General features: G+C 43.8%; 1 protein-coding gene across 4 annotated transcripts in view; it reads left to right on the top strand.

Annotated features, from left to right (window-relative positions):
* LRRN2 (leucine rich repeat neuronal 2) overlaps positions 1–24,110 on the top strand; it is a 58,408-nt gene that overhangs the window by 15,762 nt on the left and 18,536 nt on the right. The window contains exon 3 of one of the 4 annotated variants that reach the window (XR_010792570.1): positions 9,876–10,435. The exons of 1 other annotated variant lie outside the window; for it this stretch is intronic. The gene's annotated coding sequence lies outside the window, so the exon portion shown is untranslated. Of the gene's footprint in view, positions 1–9,875; positions 10,436–12,580; positions 12,785–20,820; positions 20,898–24,110 lie in introns of those variants that run through there. 2 more of the 4 variants (XM_066600149.1, XM_066600151.1) reach the window with 2 other exon arrangements.

Genomic DNA, 24,110 nt, shown 5'->3' with positions numbered 1-24,110 from the left:
TTATGTTCAATAAATAGCAAAATATTTTCATTGTCTGGGTTGTTCTATCCGCAGTAAGGGCTTATTTACACGAGCATATATCGGCGGCATTTTTTCATGGCCGGCTGATATACGCTTCCATCTAAGCAGTTCCCCCCCCCCTTTCCTCCCCCTCACCGGCTTTCTGCTTCTCTCCTCCCCTCCAAGCTGTTTCCAATAGGAGTGGGTGGGACAGGGGCGGAGCTAAGCTCCCGCCCCTTGCCCATAGCCAGCAATGGCAATGGGCAGGACAGAGCAGAGCTTAGCTCCGCCCCATCCAACCCCTCCCATTGCAAACGCTGGAGTGGAGGAGAGAGGCAGAGAGCTGGTGAGGGGGAGGTAAGGGGAGAAATGCTTAGATGGAAGCATATATATGCTCGTGTAAATACGCCCGAATACCCATTCTATGTTGCTTTTTTACCATTTTTTGTTGAGAAAAATGCATATTTTTTTAAACTGGAATTTTTTCCTTTAATTAAACTTTGTCAAAGATAGCCAATTAGTCATAGCACACGCAATACCTTGTAATGGAAGGAAGGAAAGTCCTGAGTAAACGGTGCACGCTCAACCAGATCCTGGATCCTTGGATCAGATGTAATGTAGAGCCACACGGAAAGGAGAAGAGCAGCACTCCAGGGAATTAAATCACAGAAATATCTTTATTGTGCCCACAGACAATGTTTCAACCCCAAGTTACACGGGTCTTTGTCAACTTGGGGTTGAAACGTTGTCTGTGGGCACAATAAAGAGATTTCTGTGATTTAATTCCCTGGAGTGCTGCTCTTCTGCTTTCCATGTGGCTTTAATTAAACTTTAATAAACTTTTTTGGTAGTATTTTATAGTCCTTGAAGGAGACTTAAAAATGTTCGCTTTCTAGGGTAATACACTGCATTAATTCTATAGTGCATTTTACTATGCAGAAGAGAGGTCCAACATTGAAGCCCTCTTCTGCATAGTGTAATATACACTATATGGACAAAGGTATTTGGACACTGCAGAAAATCAGCAAATATGCAAATACTGAGTTTGCCGAAGGGCATGTCAGGAAGGGAATGGGTAAAATAAAAAGCTGCTTATCTTATAAGAGCTATTCATTCATCCAATCGAGCACTTGTGAGACGTACTGGAGTGACGAGTACGACACCGCCACCCACACCCATCTTTACAACAATCTCTTCTCAGCCTTGCACGAGGAATGGCAGCTATTCCTGCCCATATTTACACAGAACTTGTGAAAAGTATGCTGCGACATGTTGTAATACAAGAAAAATGAGGGCATACACGTTACTAAATAAAATAATAAAGCACTTTTTCTGAAAAACATGCAGTGTCCAAATACTTTGTCCATATAGTGTACATTGTATGTATGTTTCTGTTGAGTAATTCCAAGGAATCCGCAATGTGCTTTCCCACCCAAATGAAATAACAGCTGGTGAGTGTGTGGGTAGCAGGGAAATTGGATTGGAAAGGGTTAAGGCTTTATTCAGACAGCCAAGTATGAGATGTGCCCAAAATTCTCGGTTGCAACTCACATTAGACATCACACGGACACACGTCCATGTGCTGTCCAATACCCATTGGCTAGTAGACATTGCATGTCCAATTCAGGTCTGTGAATAAAACATGATTACTTTTTTTTTTTTTTTTTTTTTTTACACAGAACATCGGTCCGTGTAAAAAAATGCCTGTGTGTATAGCCTAATTGGCTATAATGGGTCTGTGCGCTGTCTGTGAAATACACAACACTTGGACAGGAAGAGCGGATGTCTGAATGAGCCCTAACTTGACACAACTTTGTCCATTTGCAGCTTCAAAGATATAGAGCATGCCGTCAAATTTTTCCAGCAATTGATCATTTATTGTGCCCCTTTCTGTTCCTCCAGCAATTCATAACCAAAACCCAGTCGTTTTATTATCCAAGACACCACCGATTGATTTACGAAGAATTTCCCTCTTATTTCAGCATTTTGAAGCAACACTTTAATTTTACTCTGTTTCTGAGATGAAGTATTACACTTTATGTCCATTTTTACAAAAGCTTCTGCAACTCGCCAGCATTGTTGCACAGTAGATTACCAGACAAGCCATAGCACAAAGAGGCAAATCTTGTGTATGCGTGATTTTACCACCATTGCATGGACAGACTATACAGTAAGTCACAGTACTGCTGAAGCACACATAAAATTCCAACCAATAACGTTTTTATACCAAAAATACAACTAAAACGTACTTTCTCCATCATCTCCTGAAACTAAAGGGAGGAACTCTCACTAGGACACATTGTGTCTGTTAGCAACATTTCCGTGCCCAGGGGAATCAAGAGAACAGAAACTGTCTAGGCCTCCCTCACACAGGTGCTTTTTACCGTGATTATTCGCTGCGTTTTCAGCGCCACTCTAATCGGGGTACAACGCTCGCATTGTTTTCAATGCAGCCTTTCAGACAGCCGCTCAGTCGAGGCGCTTTCCAGCACCGCGATTTTCAAGCAGAGTCTGTTCTATTTTTGACATTTAGCGCACATCATCATGCTAAACTCCGAAAGTAAAATCGTGGCGCTTTGCCGAACGCCTGTGTGAGGGAGGCCTAAGGGTATGTTTACACATAGCAGAAATGCTGTGGAATTTGCTGCAGCTGAAAATTCTGGAGCATTTTTGCATCCAAAACTGAGACAAAAATTGACTTAATTGGTGCAGATTTTGTCTCAAAATCATCTGCGCATCCAGAGTTGATTTCAGAAAATACGGCGCTCCCTTCACCTCTGATGTCTTGACGCTGTAGGGCTTCCTTTTACCGGACACCCGGCGGTCTTTGAGGAGTACAGCGCTGCTGGTCAGGTGATGCTCACTACAGGCCATCGAGTACTGGGTGCCAGGGAGCGCTGACAGTGCCAAATCTTTGGGGGGGGGGGGGGGGAGGGGGAGTGTCATGTAATCTGAAATCAGTTGCAGATACACAGCTAATTTCAAGTCAAAATCTGCGGAAATGCTATGGAATATTCTGCGGGATATGTGTAAATATACCCTGAAAGCCCTTTTTCCCCCGAGGAAGTCCCATTTGTGGTGAAACATGTTGGGAAGGGTGGGCTGTGTTAATCTTTTAACTGCAGAGATTGCTGAGAGTTGTAGTACATATTATTTAGATGACTCTTCTACTAGTATCATATTGACCGTACGTATGAATACTTTACAGAATCCAACCAGTATATAAGGAACTAGTTGGACATTTGACCTCCCGACACCCTCGGGCTTTTACACTACATATATGCCTGATGTCCATTTAGAGATATATGTTTTCTATTGGGGTAGGCATAATTCTGGGCATTTATTGCCTTGCAAGTAAGTTTGATATAACCTGGCATGGTCACATTGATGGTCTTAAAACTAGAAGGGCTCTTTCACACAAGTGCATTTTAGCATGTTTTTGTTCATGGAAAAATACTGCGTGCAAAACGCAGAGAATAGAACCCTGTGATTTCAATGGTTTCATTCTGATTTCTTTTTCTTACGCGAGGTTCTCGCAGGCGCAAAAAAATAGGTCCTACTCTATGCTGTGCACATTTGCGCAATAAAGAGGCCCATAGAGGTCATATGCGCATACCTGCAAACAGCTTAATAGCCATTTAAACCAGGGCGGGGTGATTCCCCCACCCATGCGAACAGTATTTGCGCAGGCACAGGCGCAAAGTACACTCTTTCTCTGCACATAAAGTGTAATTTTGATTGTGTGGTTGAAAACGTCTTATGTAAATGTAACCTTATGTGTGTGCATTTAGAATACTAAGCAGCCACCCCCTCTTGACTTGTAGGTGTGAGTGGGTGGTCATCAGTTTTTGGCATCTGTGTGACGTTCCTCATATAACATTGTGGCTTATCTGCTCCCTGATGTGAACTGCTGTTATAACCAGCCCTGGTATTAGTAAGGCCCACTGCACATGGGTGTATTTGCATGCGCAAAATGCAGAGAATAGGACCCAGTGATTTCTATGATTTCGTGCTCATACACGGATTTTCCTGTGCATTTCGGTCGTGCAAAAATAAAATGCAGCTTGCTGGATTTTCCTGCACATTTCTACATCCAAGGTCCCCATAGAAGTCAGTAGGGGTGTAGAAATTTGCAAGGAAATGCATGATATGCTGCGTAATTCTACTGGAAAAAGAGCACATCTTGAACTCATTAGGCCGCCCTCACACAGGCATTAGCAAAATGCTGCACTCGAAATTGCAGCGTTTCCTAACTCATCCCATTAGGGTGATGGTTGATTAGGTGTGTTAAAAAGCACTAAACACACACAAAAATTGAGCAGACAGCACTCGAAAATCGCTGCGTTCCAAACGCTAGTGTGCGAGGCCCCATTGAAATCAATGGAAGCGTCTTACAGTATTTAGCAGGGGATATGAAAGGCCACACTAAATGCTGTAAAAAGCGGGCTGTGTGAGAGAAGCTTTAAGGTTCCCACACACTTGTGTTTTTTTAACGCGAATGTCAATGGGACTTTCTAATGTTAAAAATGCATTGCAAGTTTGTGCTTTGCAATTTTTGTGCGATGCGTTTTTTAACATTAGAAAGTCACATTGATATTCGCGTAAAAAAAAACACGCAGCTTTAACGCAGTTTACAAAAAAAATGCAAGTGTGTGGGAGCCCTTAGACTAAATTAGCCATTTTAATAGGAGTGTCTTTTTTGCCACTTGAAAGTGAACAAGCCTTGCGGCACAACAAATATGGTAAAATACGCCGATACACATGCAAAAAAGCATTTGTTCAGTGCACAAATATGTTGCACTAAGGGTGCATTCAGATGACCGTATATCAGCTGGGTTTTCACGCCGGCCGATATACGGCATCTCTGTCTGCAGGGGGAGGAGGCTGGAAGAGCCGGGAGCAGTGCTTTGAGCTCCCGCCCCCTCTCCTTTTTCTTAGAAGTTGACATCAATGGGGGCTGTCTGTGCAGAATCCGCACTAAAATAGAGCATGCTGCGATTTTTTTTGCTGCTCTCGGATTATGCAATTCATACCCGCGAGTGTGAACGAAAAATCGAAAATGCCTTTCAATGTCCATGTTTTACCATGAATCTTCGGCGTGCTCGCGCTGCAGAGGTCTTCTTAGACCGATGTGCAGAAGACCTCTGCAGAGCGAGCACGCTGGAGCCGGACAGAAGAGGGCAGACAGTGCAAGCGCGTCTAATCCCGGCAGAAGAAGGCTTCGGTCGGCACCATGGAGACAGGGACGCCAGCACCAGAAGGGGTAAGTGTATAACTTCTGTATGGCCAATATTTAAAGGGGTTGTCCCGCGCCGAAACGTTTTTTTTTTTTTTTTTTAACCCCCCCCCCCCCCCGTTCGGCGCGAGACAACCCCGATGCAGGGGTTAAAAAAACAACCCGCACAGCGCTTACCTGAATCCCGGCGGTCCGGCGTCTTCATACTTACCTGCTGAAGATGGCCGCCGGGATCCTCTGTCTCCGTGGACCGCAGGGCTTCTGTGCGGTCCATTGCCGATTCCAGCCTCCTGATTGGCTGGAATCGGCACGTGACGGGGCGGAGCTACACAGAGCCGGCATTCTACACGAGCGGCCCCATAGAAGACAGGAGAAGACCCGGACTGCGCAAGCGCGGCTAATTTGGCCATCGGAGGCCGAAAATTAGTCGGCACCATGGAGACGAGGACGCCAGCAACGGAGCAGGTAAGTATAAAACTTTTTATAACTTCTGTATGGCTCATAATTAATGCACAATGTACATTACAAAGTGCATTATTATGGCAATACAGAAGTGTATAGACCCACTTGCTGCCGCGGGACAACCCCTTTAATGCATGATGTATATTACAAAGTGCATTAATATGGCCATACAGAAGTTCTTAAAGGGGTTGTCCCGCGGCAGCAAGTGGGTCTATACACTTCTGTATGGCCATATTAATGCACTTTGTAATGTACATTGTGCATTAATTATGAGCCATACAGAAGTTATCAAAAGTTATTCACTTACCTGTTCCGTTGCTAGCGTCCTCGTCTCCATGGTTGCCGTCTAATTTTCGCTGTCTAATGGCCAAATTAGACGCGCTTGCGCAGTCCGGGTCTTCTGCTTTTCTCAATGGGGCTCCGTGTAGCTCCGCCCCGTCACGTGCCGATTCCAGCCAATCAGGAGGCTGGAATCGGCAATGGACCGCACAGAAGCCCTGCGGTCCACCGAGGGAGAAGATGCCGGCGGCCATCTTCACCGGGTAAGTAAGAAGTCACCGGAGCGCGGGGATTCAGGTAAGCGCTGTCCGGTGTTCTTTTTTAACCCCTGCATCGGGGTTGTCTCGTGCCGAACGGGGGGGGGGGGGGGGGGGGTGAAAAAAAAAATACCCGTTTCGGCGTGGGACAACCCCTTTAACCTCACTTGCTGTTGCGGGAAAACCCCTTTAAGTCTAGTTGTCACTCATGATGCCACTGTTTCGTCCTCTGCAGCAGATCTCTCAGACACAATAAAGTAGTCCACACACAGGGTAACTTTGAACTCCACATAAACAGTCTTAGTACAGAAACAACAAGTCAGAGTGGTGCAACAGGGAGGATTATCGGGGTATCTGGATAATCCACAGTCCAAGTTATCTGTGAAATTCCCATCCCAGCAAACTCTCTTTCTCTCTACTGGTCAACACTCACACTCATTTCATCTTCTCGCCATGAAGTGGTTTGTCATTTTCTCAGCACTCAGCAGAAGCACTGAGGTCCATAGGGTAGAATAGGCCAAGGCTGAGTGTAAAGAAGTCGCTCGGCTTCCTCCATATTTCTTCACACACGCACCAATCTCACAGACTCTCCCCCAGACTTCTTCCACTCACTGACTGACTTTGCATTCTTGCAAACACATATACATAGCATGATCACATGACCACAAACGATGCACACAAAACAATACATTTTCCACACAGGACTAGACATACCAGACATTAACCCTCTCAGTCCTGCAACCATTCAATATGCATAAATCAAATGCATGAAACAGACAAGACACTAACAATACATTGACACAAGGCAGACATAGAACATTATGGAGAGACCCTACTAATTCTGTGCCACTACAGCTTTACCTCAGTACGGCTTGGGAACGTCCATATCCATATAAGTTATGAGATATTATCATGTGAGTGTGGCTGAATGCCAGCCAGCATGCTCATGGCAAGAGTTTGAACAAGACATGATAGTGGATGCCATTCCATTTGTGAAGTTGTGCGGACATTTAACATTCCTTGATTTGTGTTGTCACGCGTGTACTGGGAAAATATAATTGAAGGCATTACCATTCACCGTGGTCAGCACAGTGGCCACCATGGGTGCTTATTGGTGACATCTGGCTCGAAGTGTCCATGCGAACAGACAAGCAACTCTGGCAGAATTCACATCCACATTCAATGCTGGAGGCCTCACAAACATATCCTGAAGGTCAGGACAAAATTCTTTGGTTTCCATGGAATATGAGAGCAGAAGACGCACCCAGAGTGCCTCTGTTAATACCATGACAGCGAACACAGTACCTCACCTTAGTGGTGAAGGAAGGGGGGTGTGGTAGGTGTGGGCCACCCTGGGTGCTATCTCGGAGAAGGGTGATAGCTCAGCTATGGTCCTGCCCGCTGTCCAGTCCTCTCACATCCCCCACTCCCCACACTCACAGTCAGGCTTGCTGCAGTGCTGGGATGGACTGGCAGCGGTGATTCAGCAACGCACTCACCCTCAACTTTCTGTTCCTTCTGCTCTCTGTCAATGCCTTCTGCAGCAGCTACTGGGATTGCTATCAGGATTGCACAATTCAGATTCAGCCTACTGGTTTCCCTGGCAGTGGTGGACCTGTTGTGGAGGGGTAAGAGGGACTGCTTGTATCTGCAGTCATATAAGAGACACAATGGGCCAGACTGCTGTACAGATGCTGGATGCAGTACACTGTGTGTTCCCGGTGGAGCTCTGTGCTAGAGGTGCAGGGGTTCTCGGGCTGCTTGTGTGTGCAGCATAGGTGTGTATAGAGAAGGCTCTAGTACCCTGTTGTACTGCCTCTAGCTTGGATACAAAATGTGATACGGATGTGCTTGGTGGCTCTAGTACCCTATTGTACCGCCTCTAGCTTGGATACAGTCACACAGCCGGCAGTGCCAACAGCTGGAGAAGAAGCCAAAGCAGAGAAGAAGACGAGGAGGAAGGCAGACACACGGCGCTTGAGTGGAACAGGATGATGATGTCATCCTGCTGCTCAAGCTGACACAGTGTACAGTGGCCACGTCTGCCTGCCCTGCTGCTCTCCTCACACAGAGAAGTGGTTCAGGGTATCTATCGATCTATCTATAATAAGTTATACATATCTCTGTATATAATTGTGCATTTTACACACAATAAAAAAAACGCATCAAAAACACATGTGGTTTTTAGTAGTGTATGCAGTTTTTAAAAAAATGTATGTGGTCTTTGAATACTGCATGCAGCTTTTTTTATGTGTTTTTTTTAAATTGTGGTTCAAAAGTACAACAAAAAATATGAACGCACCCTTAGGGTGACTACCCACTAGCGTTTTTTTTTACTGCTGCGAATTTGCTCATATTTTTTCTTCCAATTGTCAATTGGACTTTCTAATGTTAAAAACGCAAAGTTGCGTTGCGTCGCGATGCGTTGCGTTTTTAACATTAGGAAGTCCCATTGATAATTGGAAGAAAAAATAGGAGCAAATTCGCAGCAGAAAAAAAAACGCTAGTGGGTAGTCACCCTAAGGCCACTGTCACACGTGTTCAAAAATCGCAGCTTGAAATCATGGCATTTTTACCGCAATTTTGAGCTGAGTTTTTGAATGCATAGTACAGCATTTGACAGCGCTTTTTATTGCGCCCCATTTGTGTAGTGGGTGAGGAGGTGTGTTAAAAAGACGACAGCGGAAACGCAAAAATAGAATAGACAGCTCTCAAAAATCGCGGTGTTAGAAACACCACGTTCAAGCTCAAGTCTGAGTAACCCCATTAAAATCAACAGGAGCGTTGTACCATTATTGTCATGGCGCTAATAGCGGTAAAAAGCTGTGTGTCTGTGTGTGTGTGAGAGAGTGGCCTGAGGGGCTAAGAACAAATTTTCCTGTAGTACAGGTTAGATCATGTATGGAAATTCGTTTTGCAGCTGTATGCAGCATGATTTAGGTATGGGTATGGGGAGAATGAAGCCCAAGCTGAACTTTTGCACCCAGGCCCCCAAGTATTTAGCTACGCCCCTGCTTCAGGTCCATTTCTTGTCTTAAGGCCTCATGTCCACTTGAAAAATACAATCCACACAGAATCTGCCGTGGATTTCCGCGGCGGATTCGCTTTAAATGGTATTTTTTTTGCATGCAGATATCCGCACACATTGCTATCAAAGTGATAGCAGTGTTGCCAATCCGCGGCAGAATGGAGCATGCCGCTTTTTTTCTCCTGCGCGTGAAAAACGCAATTCTTTTAAAATGCCATCCGCGGGTGCAAAAATCAATTAAATGGACTGCGGATGACCAATGATTCCCTATGGGCAAAATCCACTGCGGAATCCGCAATTTCATTTGGCTAGTGGACATGAGGCCTAAGACACAGATGTTCACTTTACAATTTCATGACCATGCACATGTCCCTATGTTACTACAATTACCTGCCAGTTTACTATCCCAATCCAAATAAACACTCGTGAGATTAATCTGCAACAATCCAACTATTAAGACTTGTGTTTTGCTTAAAGGAGCTGTATAAGTGCTGGGTAGTAACGCTCTCAATTCGGTTTATTATTTAAAATTGGTTTAAATATTGTTAGCATCATCAATTCACAATTCTCATGTCTAATGGTATGTATTTTATTTTCAAATTTCATTCTTCAGGCTAAAACAACATCTTGTTCGGTGCAGAGGTTTTTTTTCACAATTTAACAAAATGAAAATCATTTTTGAGAGTTATATGCTAAAAGTCATCGTTTGCTACACAGGCTTTGAAATTTGAAAACATTTGAAAAAAGTCATAACCATACTGAGCATGTGTGACCAGCTTGAAACAATTACAGAGGTGGACACAGAATAGAGAGAGGAGATGGTACTATTCCAACAATTCTGGATTATCTAAAGATATAAACATGTTTTCTAAGGGAGCTTTCGCAGGAGAATCTCTGCAGGTGAACACTTCCATCTCTGGATGAAACGGGCTGGATTTAACTGCACACAATATTCTTCATAGGACAATCCCTTTCAAAGTCTGTATGAGATACCAACCCAGAGGAACACATCAACAACTTGAACCATTGCCTTGCAAAATTTTGGATATCCATAAAACAAGAAAATAGCTTCTACCAAGGGCTGTTAACTTTGCATATACTTGGGCCTAAAAACAGGGAAAGCCCTGGAAGAATGTAAAAAAGAATGTGAAGACTACTATTGTTTAACTACAGTTTGGGAAATTATAACTGTTAGGGTATGTTTCCATGGGACAGAAATGCTGTGAAAACTGCAGCATTTTCGCATCACAAATAGAGTCAAAATCTGCACCATTGATGCAGATTTTTACTTGAAAGCAGCTGCATATGCACAGCTGATTTCAGAGAATATGGCGCTCCTCCTTACCTCTGAAGTCTTCGCGCTGTCGGTGTACCCCTAGACTCAGCGGCCTGTAGTGATCTCTGTGCTGCCGGTCCGATGCTGCGGAAGTGCCATCACCTGACCAGTTACGCGGCACTCACTACAGGCCGCCGGGTGCCAGGATGTGCTGGCAGTGGGAAGACTTCAAAGGTAAGGAGGAGCGTTATATATTCTGAAACCTGCTGTGGATAGTGCAGATTTTGACTTTGCTTAAGATGCGGAAATGCTGCAGAATTTTCCGCTGTGGAAATTCTGCAGCATTTCTGTCCTATGGGAATGTAGCCTTAAAGGGTGACTAAACTTTTTACAAACTTTTGACATACCACAGTAACATGTCAAAAGATATGATCTGTGGGGGTCCAGGTGCTGAGATTCCCCACTGATCGTTAAAAGGAACGGACAGAAGTGCACAGCTGAACACTCTGTCTATTTGGCTGTCAATTTGAGTGGTGTAAAGGCTCCATAGACTTTCTATTTTCCTGCGTATTTGTGCACCAAAGGTCCCTATAGAAGTCAATGGGAATGCAGAAATGCTCGTAATATGCGATGAGATGCGTGAAACATTGCAGAATTGCGCTGCAATAAGAACACATCTGGAACAAATTACTCATTATGCCAATACGTGCGCAAAAAGCATATTTCATAGAGCAAAAACATTGCACCAATGCGTGCACGTAATTGCACATACGTCTGTGCTAAGCTGGCCTAAGTTTGAAACATGTTTCTCTATAAAGCATGCATCTATTCCTGTAAGTATGTGTGTGTTTGTTTTGTGTATACTACAGACTTTTGTTGTTTCTGTCTCATAAGTCACATGTTGTGCGATCACCACATTTTTTACAGCATCTTTGTTGATCTTATCTCTTCACTCTCGCGATCACCATTCTCTTTTTCTTCCTTAGAGAAAAACATCAAATTATGTCTTTCACCATCAACCATATGCAGAGCCAAGTTGCATTCAGGACCTTTTCTACTTGTACTGATCCATCTGGCTTCAGGGGATATCTTAGGCCTGCCTCACACGAGTGTGCAAGCATTTGTGCTGCGTTTTTGCGCATTGGGCATTGCATTTCTAATATATATGCTACTGCGTTTTTTGCTGTACTTTTCCACAAAAAAATAGAGTATGCTGCATTTTTTTTTTGCACAGCGCAATTGCTTGTGCACAAACCCATTAAAATTATTGGGTTCTATTTTCTGCGTATAGCGTGTGCAAAATTTTTGTGCGCAAATACGCCTGTGTGACACAGGCCTTAAATAATAATATGCACAGGTGCAAAGCGGAGATAGAAAATCCATATGAGGATAATAAATGGTTAGCCGGCTGTCTGTCAATGTCGTGCGTTCTACGGATCTCGTATCATCGCTCACCCACAAATTATCACTTAGTTTCCTAGCAACCAGCCTGCACTAAGAGGTTGGGGTGAGGGGATTAATAGGGAACTACCTGCAAAAGATTGATGGAAAGGAATGTAATAATGAGATTTTAATCTGCAGATTTACCTATTGGTGGCGGAACATTTCCACGTCTCTATGGCCTTAGCCGTGTTATTTGGATTTCGATCTGCAGATTTTCTCAATATGAAGCACCAGATGAAACCGAAGGGTTATTTATATGCATATCATGCCTTCTCCTCTAGTGTGGATGTGATAAACCAGCCACACGATAAGAGGAGAAATATGATAAAAATGATGGTGACAAGTAAAACAACCATTTCTCTAGTGCATTGTCATATTTCAAGGTACGCCGTCCAAAAACCCGAGCCACAGGTAGCTGTCAAATTTTTTATGTGCAAGGACAGTTATGCAGTAGAGACCGCTTGCCCGTGGTTGGCACTGCCCCCTACCTTTACCCTGCGTTTGTGTGTACGATTGCAAATCAGTGGGCTTGGAGATGGAAGCTGCCCCTCCTCCCATTCTGCTCTCCCCCCTCCATCTCTGCTTCTGCATCCCACTCACATCTTCCAGAGAGGAGAGACAGAGAATACAGTCTGCAGTGCCAAGGAAAAAGGGCAGTGTGGGTGGCACCGGAGGACCGGACTTGGCATCAGGAGACGGAAGGTTGGATGGTGAAAAGCATTGTACCCAGACATTTGACAGATCATTCCTATGAGGAGAGCAAAAGGCAGCGAGCGACCGCAGCTGGAAGGAGTATCCTGAAGGTAAATATGCAACCTACCTAGGCAGGTGGGGGCATCACTAACTTACCAACATAAAGATGTCCATAGCAGCAGCCATGCACCGTCTGTAAGGCCCCATCCCCTCGCCCGGCCATCATGCTGTATGCTGCACAGGAAAGCATTCTGGCGAAAAAACACGAAATATTAGCCTCGATATGCAGAAACAGATTTTCACGGACGGGTTAATGGAGCCATACTTACTTCATTATTTTATTATCGTGTCAGATGTTAAGACTGACTATTGTGTATTCGGTGCAGCTGGAAGCTGGATACCAAATGGCTAAGATGGCTGTTACAGTGTATCTCCTCATCACATTGTTGCTATTAGTAATGATTATTAATACCCTTGTGCCCGGTTAGCCGACCTCTCATGTATGTCCCAGACACCATTTTCACTGTATGAACGATACAGTGAAAATGGTCTATTAGGTCTTCCCCTTAAATATGCGCCACTGGGAAATACTATTCTTCATTTTCACAATCAGTTATTGAGAGTCAGTAGTTGACCAGCATATATACGCCCGCCGGTCGGTACTCCGTGTACGTGGCATGATGTGGTGCCACATGTTGCAGGCCTCAGTCACTCCATGCTGAACAGGGCAGCCGTGTGAAAGTAATGCAGCCAAGAGATTTCATGGGATTTTCCATCGAGTGTTAACGGATTAATTGCTCATTATCTAACGTCTATATGATATATATGGTTCTCACTTCATATCCCTCATGAAGGCTACACCTGCTTTAAAGCTATTACGATCGCATTTACCTCACATATTACATGCATGGCTGAAAGATTTACCTCACATATTACAAGTATGGCTGACGTATTTACCTCACATACTACACATATGGCTGAAGCATTTATATCACATATTACATGAATGGTTGAAGCATTTACCTCACATATTACACGTATCGCTGAAGCATTTACCTCAGATATTACACGTATGGCTAAAGCATTTACCTCACATATAACACATATGGCTGAAGCATTTACATCACATATTACACGTATGGCTGAAGCATTTACATCACATATTACACGTATGGCTGAAGCATTTACATCACATATTACACGTATGGCTGAAGCATTTACATCACATATTACATGAATGGTTGAAGCATTTATCTCACATATTGCACTTATGGCTGAAACATTTACCTCACATATTACATATATGGCTGAATTATTTACCTCACATATTACATATATGGCTGAATTATTTACCTCACATATTACATATATGGCTGAAGCATTTACCTCATATATTACACGTATGGCTGAAGCATTTACCTCACATATTACACGTATGGCGGAAGCATTTACCTCACATATTACACGTATGGCGGAAGCATTTACCTCACATATTACACGTATGGCGGAAGCATTTACCTCACATATTACACGTATGGCGGAAGCATTTACCTCACATATTACATGTATGGCTGAATGTATCTAGAATACAGTTCGCTTCTTGCCCTTAAAAATGGATTCTGATTTCCATCTTTTTTCCTGTCATGTTTTCCTTGTATCCCTTTCACAATTCCTAGACCTTTTCCCCTCACGTAAGTGACCGTACAAGCCGTTCACCTATATGCTGTAAGTACCCGTTATAGCATGTGTATGTATGTATATATATGTCCCCACCGAGGTCTGGTGTGCTGGCCTCATGCATTAGCAGGCCTCATTTGATGCTTGTTTCTATGGAAACGGCACATTTTCAATCTTGGATTTGTGTGACAAGTCTGACGGTTTCTCTCTTCAGCGTGCGAAGCCTTCAGCACAAGATGGAGCCACCCTCCTCCTCCTCAGGCTTAGGACCATACTGCTATACATTCTCCTTCCTATTAATGTGTCTGCCTCCTCCGTTCATTTGTTTTTATGGCCTCTACGCTCGCTCTGGCTCATTCCATCCGACACACACGTTATCTAAGCGCCAATTTCACAAACATTAAGAGAAAAACAACAGTAATACAGAGAGCAATGGGAGGTACTGCAGCAGGAAGACTGGGGGCTATCTATATAACGTGTGCCGTGATGGCGGCAACGCAAGGATAAAAACACAGACGTCTCGTAATTATTTCATTGTCTTTAGCATACATTGAAATAATTGGGTACAAGCAACAAACGTTTGTTTGCGTGGGCTCCACCGGAAGTCGGGCGCAGGAAGGATATGACTCATTCTATACAGTCAGCTTTCAGCAGCAGATATAAGGCTGCCTTCATATCTGCGCTGGGTCCGACACAAAATACTGGTAAAATGCCTGACAGCTGAGCAGAAACCAAACGGACCCCATTAAAGTCAATGGTGTCCATTCGATACTGTTCGATTCCATTATTCGGAGCAGAAAAACGGAACCCCTGACGCAGACGTAAAAGCAGCCCGAGGCTCCCTTCACACGAGCTTATGCATATTTGCGCACGCATGAGCATAGCATTTTTGCAGAACGAACAATGCTTTTTTTGTGGGCACATCGCCGTATTTATTGTACTTTTTGCCCCCACTAGGCATCTTCATTTGCGCACGGCCAACAATGGTGCACCAATTGAAAAGGCTAATTAGTCTTAACGAGTTCTAGATGTGTTCTCTTTCCAGCGGATATTACACAGTGTTTGACGCATCTGCTTGCATATTGTGTGCGCATTTGCACACCCCTTATTGATTTCTATAGGGACCTTCGGTGTGCAAATACGCAGAAAAATAGAGCATGCGAAATTCACGCACAAAATATGGAAGTGTGAACGAACCCATTAAAGTCATTTTTTTTTGTGTGCATATGCACCCAAGTGTAGCTGGCCTAAGGCCTTATTCACACAAGCATTCTATCTCTATTTTACCGCGATAAAATGTCAGGCGAAAACTGTGACCATCTGAAGCCTTGGATTTCAATGCATTTGTTCAGAAGGGAGGTGTTTAGCTACATAAAATGGGCCAGATGGAAAATTGCCCTATCTTTTGGCCGGGATCAGCCGGCATGTCCCAGAGAAGTCTATGGGAGCTGCCGGCAAAGGCAGGGGGAGAGAAGTTAGCAGCACAGGCACTGCTAAACTATGCCTCCCTTGGCGACGGAATTACAGGCTATGGCGTATATATGCTGCACCCAGCCGTGGAAATGGGCGAGAAAACCAAGTCGTGGTTTCCCCTCGCTCAAGCGATTTTTTTGGCTGTGGTGCGGCCGTCGAAAAAGCGCTTCGCCTGTGTGAAAGAGGCCTAAGGCCTTAAAAAACACGCGGCTATTAGAACCAGTGGGTCCTATGGGAACGTTCAGATGAAGGAATCTGAACATTCGCATAGCAAACCATTGGTGCTAATAGCTGCGTGTTTTTTAAGCGCGTGATTTTTGCGTGCGTAGCTCCCCGTGTGAAAGAGCTCTAAGGATCACTTTGGATGAAGCATTTACTACAGTTTGGCATGAAAGTTGGCTTACCAAAATTGATCTATTAATTGGCCTCTTATCAAACAGAAAGTTGTGAATGGCTCCAAGTTGTGGATCAATGAACGGAAATGCATCATGTCATTTACAGCAGCGTCTACCAAACAACAGACCTGGAAATAACTATTTTCATGTAAACATCAGGATTCTTTTACACGTAGCGAGAAATCGTTCGCCCACGCAAACAATGACACAATTTGCTCATTCGCTCAGGGGTTAGTTTAAACACAAAGATAAATTGTTTATTTATTTTTTTAAACAGGTTCATTCAGTCATTCAGTTCTCTGTACCAGTGAGTGAGAACGACTGAACAATCAGTGTTTATACCGAATGATTAGCGAACGAGTCAACCATGCTTGCATAAAATGGTCAATTAACGATAGACGAACGACTTACAGTTCATATTTTTATCATTAGCTGCGTTTACACTGAATGATTCAAATTCAAGCAAATCAACTATTTTTTTTAACAAAAATCGTTCAGTGTAAAAGCATCTTAAGGCATCTTTCCCACTAGCGTATATCAGCCGTCCGTCTTCACGGCCGGCTGATATACACTGTGATCTAATGCATTGGATTCCAATGCATCAGATCACATGGCCATATTCCTGAGATGTAAAAGTGCCGGGCCAGCCCAATATACTAGCTTTTGGGCTGGAATACATCGGCTGCTGCATGGGCTCCTATGGGAGCCCATGGCAGCAGCCAGAGGTGGGAGGGAGTTTAGCAGCGTGGCGGCTAAACTCCCTTCCTCTGCTCTCCTTCCCCCGTGCAGGCTCACCTGTTCTCTCCTCCTCGCTGGTTCTCTGCAATGGAAGGGGGCGTAACAGGGCGGAGCTAAGTGCTGTGCCATCCTGCCTCCTCCCATTGCTGGCTGTGGACAAGGGAAAGGATGTGGGCTGAGCTACACTACTGCCCTCCCCCACCCCTTGTCCATAGCCATCAATGCTTAGCTCCGCCCCAGTCCCACCCCCTCCCATTGCAAAAAATGAGCCGGGAGGAGAGGACAGATGAGCCTGCGATGGGAAGGGAGGAAAAAGTGGCGACGGCATGGTAGTCTCGACGTATATGTGCCGGGACACATGCCGCCTGAATGGGTGCACAAACACTTGATTTGTGTGCCCGTTCACCAGTTTTAGCTCTACCAATGTAGCGTATTTTGGTCGGCCATGAAAACGGCGGCCGATATACGCTCGTGGGAAAGAAGCCTAAGGCTGGGCTCACACGGGTCGTATTCCTGGCAGAAATCTTGCGGTTTTGGAGTGGCATGGCTGCATAATTTTCCGTTGTGGCCGGCGCCCCCATAGAGAGGAGCTAGGCCGCAACGGGGAAAAAAAAGACACGCTGGGGCAAAGGAATCTGCGCCGCAGCGCCAGCTTTTGCCGCAACGGATTGGCCGTCCAGTGTGGACGTGATTTTTGATAAATCTGAAAAATGACTGGCTAATCCCAGGATTAGCGGTCGGGGCCGGATATGCCCAAGCGAAATTCTGCAGGGAATTTCCAAAGCAAATCCACCCTGTGTGAACCCAGCCTTTGGGCTTCTTCAAACAACCGTATTTGTGCATGTTTTAAATTAAGACCTGCTTTATCTTTCTGCGTTTTGCGAAGCAAAGGTCCCCATAAAAGTTTATGGGAGGTGTGCAAATAGGCAAGGGGATGTGTGAAACACTGCGCAAAACTACAAAAAGAGAACACATCTGGACCTCATTAGGCTAATAGCCTTTTAATCCACAGAAAGGGTGTGTCGCGCACATGTGAACTGCCCTGCGTGGGCAAATAGTACAGTACCATGCGCAAACATGGACGCAAATGTACCTCATCCAACTTCGTTCATGTGCAAATACGTTGCGCTGTGGCGAGTGTTTTTGCCCATATGTTCATGTGACGATGCCCGTACTGCTAGATTTTTTTTAAAATTCTCACACTTGCAGGTGCTACTCCGAATTTTGTCTGTAAGGGCTCATTCATGCAGGTGTATGCAATTTCAGTCCGAAAATGCACCGTTTTCAATACATGCTCGTGCCAAATGTCAAGTTTCTATGACATCAGGAAGTGAGAGAATTAGATTACGTACGTAAAATTTGGACGCTAGTTTTTTTGCGCTTAGAATTGAATAATCGAATTGGGACCCATTAACTTTTCCTATTTATGACATAATCAATGCTCGTGCCAAATTTCAAGTGAGAGAATTAGATTACGTACGTATAATTTGGATGCTAATTCTTTTGCGCTAGAATTGAGTAATCAAGTTAGGACCCATTAACTTTTCCTATTTATGACATAATCAATGCTCGTGCCAAATTTCAAGTTTCTATGACATCAGGAAATGAGAGAATTAGATTACGTACGTAAAATTTGGACGCTAATTCTTTTGTGATTAGAATTGAATAATCGAGTTGGGACCCATTAGCTTTTCCTATTTATGGCATAATCAATGCTCGTGTCAAATTTCAAGTTTCTATGACATCGGAAAGTTGGAGAATTAGATTCCGTACGTAAAATTTGGACGCTAGTTCTTTTGTGCCAGAATTGAATAATCGAGTTGGGACCTCCTTACTTATCCTATTTTGGACATAATCAATGCTCGTGCCAAATTTCATGTTTCTAGGACATCGGGAAGTTGGGGAATTAGTGGGCAGTCAGTCAGTGAGTCAGTGAGGGCTTTCGTCTTTATATATATTGATTATTCACATGCAGTGTGGCTTTTAAACGCCTGGGGGAGCCCAGGGTGGTGCACCAATGTATTTCACTTATTGAGGTGCAGGGCAATCCGTCGAACTATCATGGCATCATTAATAGGTTGCTGGTCTGTATGGTGAACTACATGTATCAGAATGGTCTGGCACTTTGTATCTACTCTGTTTGGGAGTATACACCAAGCATTTACCCCCCTCTATATTAAGAGGCGGTGTGAGTGGCTGTTTCATTGTCCCTCACAGGTGTAATTTGCTCCTTCATTTGGCAGTTGGCTGCCTGCATGTTGAGGTGGTGCACATGTTTGCCCTCCTGAGTCAGTAAGTACGAGTACAAGAGATGGTTTGTAAGTGCAGGTTGCATGCATTTTTATGCATGTGCATGGTCTTTATATCGGTATTCACTGCGTTTTTTCATTAATGCAAAAAAGAAAAGCAAGAAGACCCAGTTGCACTTTTTTTCCACTGTCTCCTGGCAACATGCAAACAAAAACGCAGTGAATACAGATGCAATTGCATATTTGCTGCAGTTTTACGTGATTCCAAAGACTTCAATGTACAATTTTGGTCCGTGAATATGGATGTACATAGGACATATTGCATTTCTTTTTATGCGAGCAATCAGTCTGCGAAAAAAAAACGCTCATCTGAATACACCAATGCAAATCTGTGGTGTTATATGCTGTCTGTATTATACCCATAAAAATATGGACATAATACAGGCAGAAAATACACCCGTGTGACTGGGCCCTAAGAAATAGATGCAGAATACAGAGCCAATGTTACTTCATGGAGGTGTTCACAATTCTGATACTTTGTATGCACTGCATACTTTTTAAGATGATTGATCACGTTTCAGTGGACGCCATTTAAAGGGGTCCTATGGGGCATTAAAAAAAGTTAAACAGGCATAAATGAAGAGAAATTGAATACTGAACTATCCCACCGACTCCGTGTCCGGTGCTGCAGCCCCCCCACCCGCACGGAAGCTGGAAGAAGTGGCGGGTGGTCGCATGCCGTTCATTGTGCACGTGACTGCTCAGCCACTTACAGGCTTCAGCAGATATAGAAGTTGAGTTTATCTTTCTATAGGAGGGTTATGATTACCCGTAGCCCGACCCAATCTGCTCCTCAAGGGCTGTGTCCTTTCGTTCAACGTCATTGATGCATAATTTACCTCAAGGTCTTTTCTGCTATGACACTTGACCTGCTGTGCCAAAATATCCGGCATGTATATCCATAGCACATTACTCCTTAGTATCTACGCTCTCTTTGTAACAAATTGCTAAGCTGTTACTAACGAACCCGTAACCCCTTGAACTACTGTAGGCCTGCGAACTCTTCAAACATAGCCTTTTCTGGTGCGTACACTGATTCATTGGGGCCCCACTTACTACTCGGTGGTGGGAGATTCACCCCAACTGCTCTTAGTCCTCTGTATCACTTGGACTTCCATATCACAACACCTTACGTTACGCTTCCCTTTCAATGACACCTTCACTCGAGGGACTAGTCACTGCAAAGGTCGTAGGCCGATATTTCACAGATCATTGCCCATATTCTCTCTGCTCAAACTGGGGAGCACTGCCAGAGATTCCCTCCGGACGCACTCTCTCATAGTCTTGAGGTATCCCCATCATCTTTAATGCTGTAGCCTCCACAATCATGGGTGTCTGGTGCTGCTCTCTGGCTTTGCCTCTATACTCTGCAGCTGAGCTCAACAAGGAGGACTCTGGCCTGCAACGGCCTCCGCCACTTCCCATGTGGTCCTTCGTTTGCCCCTCTCTCACAGACCTGGGGCCTTCTTCTGTGCCAAATAGCACCTTTAGCTGTGTCAATTGCACTCCCTCACTTTCTTCTGATAGTGCCACTATATTTTCTTTTATAGCCATGATGGCTGGCGGCAAATCCCGTGAGAGAGGCGGGGATTCATTCCAGCAAGTGAACAGTTGTGCAAATGGTTGCACAGGTGAATAAACATTTACCTGGGTGAATAAATATTTATCTAAGCAATCGCATCACCCTCTTCCAGTAATACTTTAAAGCATTTAAAGGGGTTGGCAAGCAGTGAACAATTCCTCAGGATAGGTTATTAACAGTTGACTGGCAGTGGTCTGCTGCTCTGTACTCTGGGCCTCCAATTTTCATCCAATGCACTGGCAGTTTGGATGGAGCCGGAAGTGGACGGTGCCATACATATTACAGGGGCCTGGGTTGATAATGCAGGCACAGCTCCTGTTAATGGTATCTTACTGTATGACCACAGTGAAAAAGAGCTTGAATGAAGTGGTGGTCAGGCATGCACACCGCCACTCCATTTATTGGCTACGGGGCCCAAAGAAACAACCAACCGCAGTACTTTTGTCGTGCCATTCCTCCTGCAGCATGGTACTACCAGACTCTGATGCCATAGGGGTCCAACTGACGCTCTGCCACATAAGGACAATATTTTTACAACTGGCCCCGCTCCTGCGCTGTGTACCTCCGAAGTCAGTGCGCACCAGCAGGGTGACTCCTACTGTGTGCGCATCCACCATTCATCTCTATGGGAGGTGCATGTGCAGAGGGAGTCAGCCTGCCGGAGCACACGGACTTCAGAGGGACACAGCGCAGTAATGGGGGGCAAAGTGAGTATAAAACAACAGCTATAATGAGCCGCTGTCGCGCTACGTGATTTATACCTCCACCATCCCGTGTCCATGTCAGTCAGGCTTCTTTCACATATATTATTGTGGCTTGTAAAAACAGTCATGAATTTCATGCTTTTTTATAACAAGCCTTTTTCAAGTCCTATTGAGATGCCTATGGGGAAATACCGGACCAAAAAACCATGCCTAGAGCTTGCTGCATTTTCAAAAAGATGCCAAAGATCCAAAGACCGCACTAAAACAGAGGAATACCAAGAAATCCACTTTGTAGTATACTTTATATTTCTCTATTGTGTTTCAGTAAACATCTAGGAAGTCTTTCAAACATGCAGGAAAAACAGTTTTTCCTTCAAATGCTACGTGTGAAACAGTGTCATATGGTTGCAGATGAGTGCATATGGTAATGTGGCACTTCATTCAACCATCCACACGGAGCATCGATCCATATGCTGCGTAAATTAGTGCTCGTGTTTAGAAGCAGACCATTTAATTAATTCATCTGACATTTGCACATGTATCTCAAATGGAATACACAGCAATTTACTCAGCCCCGAATTTCCAAATATTTGAAGAATAAAAAATGCTTGGAACAGAAAAAGACGTGTAGAGCCAGTAACAAAGTGATGGACACATCACATGGACACTACTTATAGCTGCAACGTACATTAGTATCAAATGACTAGCGTGTATTTGAGCAAACTAGTTAACTACATGAGCCGAGAGTCTGGAGATCTCACAGGGGGGGCATGGTACACAGTTCTTGTTCATGTAATCGCCGGTATCCATTGGATAATTGTATTATAACGATAATGTAAAACTTAAAAGAGAGTTGAAGTGTAATGCTCCTTTCGGTTTGGGCCCCGTTGTGCATACGGACATAATATAGGGGCCACAATGAGTATTTTTTTGACACATGACAAACAGGGAATCCATTTTGGGGTGAAAGTCTTCATTCAGGTGTGTGATTTACAAAAAAAACCTGCCTTTTAAAATGACACAATTTGTGGTGGTTCTCTGTTGTTTTGGCTGCTCAAGAGCTCTACAAGTGTGAAATGCGGTCTAAATCACCTTCAAGCAAGATGTCTGTTCTGAAAACCACCGGCTGCTCCTTTAAGTTTGGGCCCCATTGTGCATATGGACATAAGATTAGGGCCACAATGGGTATGTCTCCGAACACGGGACAAATGGGGGTATCCATTTTGGGGTGAAAGTCTTCATTCATACAGTATGTATGTTGTACAAAAAAAACAGTTTTTAAAATGAAATAATTGCTCCAAAAATGTAATTTTTTTCCTTCTTCCCTGCTTAGATTAATTCAAAAACTTTGAGGTCAAGATATGCAGTACACCCCTAGATGAATTCGTTAAGGCTTCTAGTTTTCAAAATGGGGGTCATTTGTGGGAGGTTTTCAGTCGTTTTGGGTGCTCATGAGCTCTACAAGTGTGCTATGGGGCTTTAATCACCTTCAAGCAAAATGTCTGTTCTAAAAAGCCACCAGCTGTCCTTTCGTTTTGACCCCCCTTGTGCATACAGATTTCTTCTCCTCTAAATTGAATTAATTCCTTAAAAAAAAACTGTCGGGTCAAAATACTCATGACACCCCTAAGTGAATACATGAAAATGTGTATTTATTAAAAAGGGGTCATTTGTGGGGGTATCTATCATTCTGACACATATCCTTTGGCTTGGTGTAGGAAAACAAAATGTTCCTCAAAATATTAATAGTCAATGTTAAATTTGTACATCTAAATGGTTTAAAAAAAAGTTTTTCCAATGTGCTTCCAGAATAAAGTAAACAAATGGAAATATATATCTTATCAAAAATTTGTACAGTATATTTACATGTATTTGAGATATTGCAGTTGCAAATGTGAAGAAAAATGACAATTTTTTCTAAATTTTGGTGCTTTTAATAAATATATAGATTCTTTACCCCCTAAATGAAGTACTATATGTGGCGAAAAAACTATGTAAGAATCACTTGGATATGCAAAACCTTTATGGAGTTATTCTATGTTAAAGGGACACATGTCAGATATCCAAAATTTAGCCTGGTCATTAAGGCGCAATCCGGCTTGGTCACTAAGGGGTTAACATACATTATATACAGCAGTGAGTCAATAAGAACAATTCCAAAACTCCACTGTGCATTTACTAATTTAATCTGGAAATAAAAGTCCTGTCATCTAAACTTTTATGTAATGTGGCCTCAATTCCTTGAGTGCTTCTGGAACTACGCCTTTACTGAAATAGAGATTGTGTAGACATTTCCAGCCTTGTAATATTCCTGAAGTACCCTTTAAAGATTCCTGACAGTACCAAATTGTGTGAGAAAAAGTTGTAACTAAACTTATAATTGCCTGTCTATTGAAATGTGAAATAATAAGTTGTCGCGTTTGCCCAGAGCTTAAAGGGGTTGTCCTGAGAAAGCAAGTGGGGTTCAGCACTTCTGTATGGCCATATTAATGCACTTTGTAATATACATCATGCATTAAAGGGGTTGTCCCGCGCCGAAACGGGTTTTTTTTTTTTCA

The sequence above is a fragment of the Eleutherodactylus coqui genome, chromosome 4, assembly GCF_035609145.1.
Source record: "Eleutherodactylus coqui strain aEleCoq1 chromosome 4, aEleCoq1.hap1, whole genome shotgun sequence".
Lineage (NCBI taxonomy): Eukaryota > Metazoa > Chordata > Amphibia > Anura > Eleutherodactylidae > Eleutherodactylus > Eleutherodactylus coqui.
Note: the sequence above shows the minus strand (reverse complement) of the source record. Positions and strands in the feature narration are given on the sequence as shown.